Source organism: Echiichthys vipera (genome assembly GCF_963691815.1).
Source record: "Echiichthys vipera genome assembly, chromosome: 5".
NCBI classification, from domain to species: domain Eukaryota; kingdom Metazoa; phylum Chordata; class Actinopteri; order Perciformes; family Trachinidae; genus Echiichthys; species Echiichthys vipera.
Window position 1 is genome coordinate 3,145,159 of NC_139830.1, and position 8,221 is coordinate 3,153,379.

The window sequence follows — 8,221 nt, forward strand, 5'->3', positions numbered from 1 at the left end:
CATTTTTAAAACATCAGTTTCATTCAGAACCTGATTTATGAAACATTTTATGCTTAAAATTATGGCATAAATAGATTTTTCATGTCCGTATTTTCTGATTCATGCAGATAAAAATAAATAAAAATAAAACAAATTAAAACAATAACTTTGAACCTTCACTCTTCACATTTCTGTTCTGGAAAAGTACAAAAATGAGCTCAGAGTTAATAAGATAAAGCCTCATTTGCATATGTAAACATAACGGTTCAGGAAAGTTGCAATACAAAAAGAATAAATAAGAATAAATAATAATTAGAGGATTAAATAAGAAAAGAGTCGCAGACACGTGTGTTTTTGAGGAGATGCCTGGGATGTTGGTTTTTAATAACTTAGAAAACATTTATGTTACAGCAAAACTACAGTAACAGTACAACAGAGCGATGAGAGGAGCCGCACACGCACACGCACACGTGTCCAACCCAGCACGGACGCACGCCAGCGTCAGAGGGCGTGACCCCCCCCCCCCCCCCACGCTGCTCAAACTGACCTAAAAGAGTCGGATCAGGGTTTTTAATGTGAGTCAGAGTCGTGTTTCCGCCTCAGTGTCCTAAAGAAAACCCTCCTGATGCTGAAGACGCTGCGCTCCCGCGTTAAAGGCACAGTTCTGATGTTTGGAAGTGTGTTTGCATGAGCGGAGAATCCACAGTCAGCAGCCGGACGCACTTTAAACACCTAAAAAGTGGATTTAGAGGAGTTTCCCCGTCCTCTTTAAAGTGTGAAATCACCTTTTTCTGCACGTTCATGCGTTAAATCCTCCACAGAGACAGTTTCTACTTCTTCTAAACAAACATGAAGCAACATGTGTTAATAAAACGGGATTAAATCAGAGTACAAGGTTTGTTAAATAGAGAATAATGTGAAAATAAATGCGTAAAAACAGTAAAAAAGTACGGATTTTAAACTCAGATTATAGAAAAACATGTTTAAGCGCTTTATTCCTGTCGACCTTTCTTCCTAATTTCATTCCTTTAGTGTAAAAAAGCTTAAATTCAGCCGTTAATGGTGTTTAACGACGCTCGTGTCCACTGCTGCTGCTGTTCCACGTCGTGTCCATTAGAGGGCGCAGCAGTAATAATGAATCTCGGGCACGAGGGGAAAAGAACGTTACGGCGTCTTTGTTTGTTATGTTCACTGAAGGAGACAAAAACGATATAAATCCAAACGTGGACGACGCTTTATTCGGGATCTTTCCACCCTGGTTACGTTCACGACGGGTCGGACTGGAGCCGCTCGCCGCTCTCGTCAAAGCCGCCAGACTCCAGTTTCTGGTGCGTCGCTGCCTCCGTCTGTTTGTTCGTTTGTTCTCAACTATTTTAACGCTAAAGTCACACGACAACACAGACGAACCGACAGACGGAGGCAGAGGTGGAACAGAAACTCCCGTGTTTCTGTGACGTGAAATCCCCGTTTTTATCAGCGGCGTCTGGCGGCTTCGATGAGAGCGGAGAAAACGGATTCACTTAAAGTTTAATACTGGCGTAAAATCATCCCACGGTCTTTTTCTGCTTTACACTCATCAAATAAACCATCAAGACAGTTTTTTTAACTATTAACAGAGAAATCCAGGAGAGTCGCTAACAGCCGGACGTGGCTAACAGTGATTAGCTCGGGGCAGCACGGTGAAGGCATTCAAAGGTCTTTTTTAACCACTAATGCTGCTGAAAATAACAGCAAACCTCTGCAGCAGCATGAGAAGAGTCCCTACACACTAAACAAAGCAGCAACAGCGTAGTTAGTGAAGCCAGAGTGTATTAAAAGAGTGTTTTAAAGACTTACCTACTGGCCCCTGTACCAGCTCCTCTCATAGTAAAGTCCATTACAGTGGATTACCAAAGTCAATCCCAAAGGAAGGAGCCCATTGGTGCTTTGTTTTGTGTGTAGGGACTCTTCTCATGCTGCTGCAGAGGTTTGCTGTTATTTTCAGCAGCATTAGTGGTTAAAAAAGACCTTTGAATGCCTTCACCGTGCTGCCCCGAGCTAATCACCGTTAGCCACGTCCGGCTGTTAGCGACTCTACTGAATTTCTCTGTTAATAGTTTAAAAAACTGTCTTAATGGTTTATTGGATGTTTAAAATACGTATTTTTTTTTGCTGTTTTTATGCATTTATTCTCATTATTCTGTATTTAACAAACCTCGTACTTTGATTTAATCACGTTTTATTAACACTTGTTGCTTCATCACTGAAAATAAAGCTGTGAATGAAACGTTTCATCTCCGTTAACGACACTTTAAAACATCAGAACGCAGTTTTTAAAGATGCACGTGATTTAAAAACAGCTGATTTTTATTCTAAAAATTTTGCTTTTGACCCCAAACTTTTGCTTTTAAATGAAAAACCTTTGCTTTTAAACTAAAATTTTTGCTTTTAATTCATGAAATTTTGCTTTTAAATGAAAAACTTTTGCTTTTAAATGAAAAACTTTTGTTTTTTTGTTTCAGAGTCTGAACAAACGGAGGAAAAGAAGCTGAAGGAACATTTTGAACATTGATCCGACAGCGAAACAGAAGAAAACTCCAGTTTTCCATCAAATATTAAATCTTATTTTAACGGTTTTGGCAAAAAGTGAGAACTTCAAACTCTTCGATTCAAAACCACTCGAGTCTCAAAAAGTGACTTTTATCTAAAAAGTGACGTTTTCCCGTCGACTCTAAAGTCAAATAAAGTGAATTTAAAACACTGAATTGTGGCGATTTTGTTCTTTTAACCATTAAAGAAACAAATAAAAGTTTTTTAAATGTGCATTTTTTACGTTTAAGTCCCAAAATAAACTTTTATTTGTTTGTTTTAATTAAACACAAAAGTCTTCGTGTATAAAAACGATGTTTTTTTAACGGATTTCTGCCATTTTTCATCTGTTTTGATTTTTTTTTGGATAAAATTTGTTTTTGTTTTCTTAAAAACAAATTTAAATAATATGTTTTGCGCATGAAGACGTTCAGAGTTGTGTCGGTTACGTTTGTGTTTTTAAAGCAAATAAAATTAATTTGATTTAAAGGTTTTTATGTGAATCAGAAATTTTTGCTTTAAAATCAAAGTTTTTCTTTTTTATACAAAAGTTTTGCTTTTAAATCAAAAAGTTTTGCCTTTTATTTCGTAAATTTTGCTTTCAAATCTATAAGTTTTGATTTTACTGCTGAAATTTTGCTTTAAAGTCCATAAAATTTGCTTTTAAATCTAAAAGTTTTGCCTTTACATCTAAGTTTGGCTTTTTATTCCTGAAATTTTGCATTTAAACCCCAAACATTTGCTTTTAAACCCCAAACTTTTGCTTTAAAACCCCAAACTTTTGCTTTTAGACTCAAAACTTTTGCTTTTAGACCCAAAACTTTTGCTTTTAGACCCAAAATTTTGCTTTTAGACTCAAAACTTTTGCTTTTAGACTCAAAACTTTTGCTTTTAAACCCCAAACTTTTGCTTTCAGACCCAAAACTTTTGCTTTTAGACTCAAAACTTTTGCTTTTAGACTCAAAACTTTTGCTTTTAGACCCAAAATTCTGCTTTTAGACTCAAAACTTTTGCTTTTAGACTCAAAACTTTTGCTTTTAAACCCCAAACTTTTGCTTTCAGACCCAAAACTTTTGCTTTTAGACCCAAAAATTTTGCTTTCAAGTCAAAAACTTTTGCTTTTAAACCCCAAACTTTTGCTTTTAGACCCAAAACTTTTGCTTTTAGACTCAAAACTTTTGCTTTTAGACTCAAAACTTTTGCTTTTAGACCCAAAACTTTTGCTTTAAGACCCAATTTAAATTGCAGTGTTCATAGTTTTGCTTTCAGTTTATTTTCCCGATGATGAAACAAAAGTAAAACATAAAGTTGATATAAACTTTTATAAACTTTTGTAACCTTGAAGAAGCCGATTAAAATAAAATCGTGTCGGAAACGTTCAGAATCTTTGCGGCTCTCATCTGAACCCGTGTTTATCGAACCGCTGAGATTTGAACCTTTGACAGGAAGTTGATTCACCAGAGTTCAAACAAAAACACCAAATTTTTGTTTGTTTGCAGACAGATATTGTGAATTATGAGTGAATTAAACAGCAGAACGTCTTTTTTAGTCCGTTTCTCTCTATAAGATGAATAAAGTGGAGATTTTCAGGCGTTCACACTTTAACATTTATGCAGGAAACACATTTCCCAGAGTGAAACGTGCTGATTTTATAGAGTAAACGCGTTCCTCTGCCGCGCACACACACGGTTAACTACACGGCTGTTCGACACGTGGCTGTGAAGGAGCGAGCCGCTTGAAAATGCGCTTTATTTCTTGTTTTTAGAGCTTTCTGACTCTAAGAGCGCACTCACACTGTCCTCCCGGACCGAGACCCGTGCTTTAGGGTCCTTGTCACCCCCTCCAGGCCCGTTTGTACTCACACTACCTGGGCCTCGGAGAATGCTTCTTGCTGTCCATACGCCATCACGCCGTAACACGTCACACGCATTGATGACGTCATGGCGATGCGTCACTTTGTTTCCAGATCTTTCCGTAGACCTCGGAGTTTTTGTGCGTCTTGTCGACTGTTTTTGAATCTTTTCATCGACCAAATCTGCAGTAAACACTCCACCTCCGCATCACACCAACGTGAACCTTTCACCGCCATTGTTTTAAATGTCCGCGCATGGTCCCTCCTTCTTTTTTCTACGTCCCAACAGGCGCACAGGAAATGACCTCAGAACCGCCGTAGGCCTCGTGCTCGTACACGTGTGCACGCTCGTCCTCGTACATGTGCAAACGGCTCCGCTAAAGCCCACCTCTTTCAAGCGGGCCGTGGACGGTCCGCTGGCCGCAGTTGTGCGCTGAACGGGTGCGCTCACACTACTTAAAGGTTCTAGGCTTTAGCTGAAAAAACGGTTTTGGCCGCAACCAAAAGGACAGTGTGAGGAGGCTCTTAGTTTGACAAACACAGGCTCAGAGTTTCATGCGTTTCAGCTCAAACGTCCTGACACAAGAAATCAAGTAAAAATAAAAACCTCTGCGAGACGTTTGGAGTCGGACTTTGGGCGTTTGAAGTCAAAGAAATCATGAGAAAGTCAAAGTGAGGGGGAGAAACGGCCTTTTCCCTGCAAAAGTCACCAAAACAAAGACGTTAAAGAAGCTTTCGTCGACTTTTTAAAGGCGGAAAACACAACGTTAGCAGTGAACGAAGCTTTGCTCCTTCCTTTAAAACCCTTTAATGTGACCTTAACCTTTAAAGTTGGACGCCGCGGGGCGTTAGCGAGCGGCGTCCGGCTCCGTGAACGAACTCCTCGCTGGTTTTCTTTCAAAGGAATCTCAAAAGTCTCCAAAACAAAGACGTTAAAGAAGCTTTTGTCGACTTTTTAAAGGCAGAAAACACAAAGTTAGCAGTAAACGAAGCTTTGCTCCTTCCTTTAAAACCCTTTGATGTGAAATTAACCTTTAAAGTTGGACGCGGCGGGGCGGAGAGCGAGCGAGGGAGCGGCGCCCGGCTCCGTTAAACGAACTCGAATCTCAAAAGTCTCCAAAACAAAGACGTTAAAGAAGCTTTTGTCGACTTTTTAAAGGCTGAGAAACACGAAGTTATCAGTGAATAAAGCTTTGCTCCTTCAATTTAAAACCCTTTAATGTGAAATTAACCTTTAACGCAGCAGGGCGGAGAGCGAGCGAGGGAGCGGCGTCCGGCTCCGTTAAACGAACTCCTCGCTGGTTTTCTTTCACACGAATCTCAAAAGTCTCCAAAACAAAGACGTTAAAGAAGCTTTTGTCGACTTTTTAAAGGCGGAAAACACAAAGTTAGCAGTAAACGAAGCTTTGCTCCTTCCTTTAAAACCCTTTGATGTGAAATTAACCTTTAAAGTTGGACGCGGCGGGGCACAGAGCGAGCGAGGGAGCGGCGTCCGGCTCCGTTAAACGAACTCCTCGCTGGTTTTCTTTCCCACGAATCTCAAAAGTCACTAAAACAAAGACGTCAAAGAAGCTTTTGTCGACTTTTTAAAGGCGGAGAAAACACAAAGTTAGCAGTGAACGAAGCTTTGCTCCTTCAATTTAAAACCCTTTAATGTGAAATTAACCTTTAAAGTTGGATGCCGCGGGGCGGAGAGCGAGCGAGGGAGCGGCGTCCGGCCCCGTGAACGAACTCGAATCTCAAAAGTCAGCAAAACAAAGACGTTAAAGAAGCTTTTGTCGACTTTTTAAAGGCGGAAAACACAAAGTTAGCCGTGAATAAAGCTTTGCTCCTTCTTAAAAAACCCTTTAATGTGAAATTAACCTTTAAAGTTGGACGCTGCGGGGCGCAGAGCGAGCGGCGTCCGGCTCTGTGAACGAACTCCTCGCTGGTTTTCTTTCACAGGAATCTCAAAAGTCTCCAAAACAAAGACGTTAAAGAAGCTTTCGTCGACTTTTTAAAGGCAGAGAAACACAAAGTTAGCAGTGAACGAAGCTTTGCTCCTTCCTTTAAAACCCTTTAATGTGAAATTAACCTTTAACGTTGGACGCGGCGGGGCGGAGAGCGAGCGAGGGAGCGGCGTCCGGCTCCGTGAACGAACTCCTCGCTGGTTTTCTTTCACAGGAATCTCAAAAAACAACAAAACAAAGACGTCAAAGAAGCTTTTGTCGACTTTTTAAAGGCAGATGACACAAAGTTAGCATCAACGAAGCTTTGCTCCTTCCTTTAAAACCCTTTAATGTGAAATTAACCTTTAAAGTTGGACGCCGCGGGGCGGAGAGCGAGCGAGGGAGCGGCGCCCGGCTCCGTTAAACGAACTCGAATCTCAAAAGTCTCCAAAACAAAGACGTTAAAGAAGCTTTTGTCGACTTTTTAAAGGCTGAGAAACACGAAGTTATCAGTGAATAAAGCTTTGCTCCTTCAATTTAAAACCCTTTAATGTGAAATTAACCTTTAACGCAGCAGGGCGGAGAGCGAGCGAGGGAGCGGCGTCCGGCTCCGTTAAACGAACTCCTCGCTGGTTTTCTTTCACACGAATCTCAAAAGTCACCAAAAACAAAGACGTTAAAGAAGCTTTTGTCGACTTTTTAAAGGCGGAAAACACAAAGTTAGCAGTAAACGAAGCTTTGCTCCTTCCTTTAAAACCCTTTGATGTGAAATTAACCTTTAAAGTTGGACGCCGCGGGGCGCAGAGCGAGCGAGGGAGCGGCGTTCGGCTCCGTTAAACGAACTCCTCGCTGGTTTTCTTTCACACGAATCTCAAAAGTCAGCAAAACAAAGACGTTAAAGAAGCTTTTGTCGACTCTTTAAAGGCGGAGAAAACACAAAGTTAGCAGTGAACGAAGCTTTGCTCCTTCCTTTAAAACCCTTTAATGTGAAATTAACCTTTAAAGTTGGACGCCGCGGGGCGGAGAGCGAGCGAGGGAGCGGCGTCCGGCCCCGTGAACGAACTCGAATCTCAAAAGTCAGCAAAACAAAGACGTTAAAGAAGCTTTTGTCGACTTTTTAAAGGCGGAAAACACAAAGTTAGCCGTGAATAAAGCTTTGCTCCTTCTTAAAAAACCCTTTAATGTGAAATTAACCTTTAAAGTTGGACGCTGCGGGGCGCAGAGCGAGCGGCGTCCGGCTCTGTGAACGAACTCCTCGCTTGTTTTCTTTCACAGGAATCTCAAAAGTCACCAAAACAAAGATGTTAAAGAAGCTTTCGTCGACTTTTTAAAGGCGGAGAACACAAAGTTATCAGTGAACGAAGCTTTGCTCCTTCCTTTAAAACCCTTTAATGTGAAATTAACCTTTAAAGTTGGACGCAGCGGGGCGGAGAGCGAGCGAGGGAGCGGCGTCCGGCTCCGTTAAACGAACTCCTCGCTGGTTTTCTTTCACAAGAATCTCAAAAAACAACAAAAAACGATGATGAAGTCGCAGTTTTAATCCTTTTTTCCGTGTTTGTTTGCTTGTTTGTTTGTTTTCCACACATCACTCACAGCAGCATCTCTCCTCCTCGCCTTCATATAGAAAATATAACACTATATTTTACAAGAGGACTAAAGAGAAACAGAACATCTATTATCTTACAGCGTACGGGCGGAGTATGTACAGCAGACAGGGAACCCGCCAGAGCCGAGTCGAGGACCAACGAGCGGCGGGAAAACACCGAAACACGAGCTTCGTTCTGGATCCAAACGGCGTTTTTCCTTCTTTAAACGTCGGAAACTTGGATTTAAACACAGAATATTTCAAGAGTCCTTTGCACGGATGAGTCGAGCCGTCGATTCTTAGTGTAAT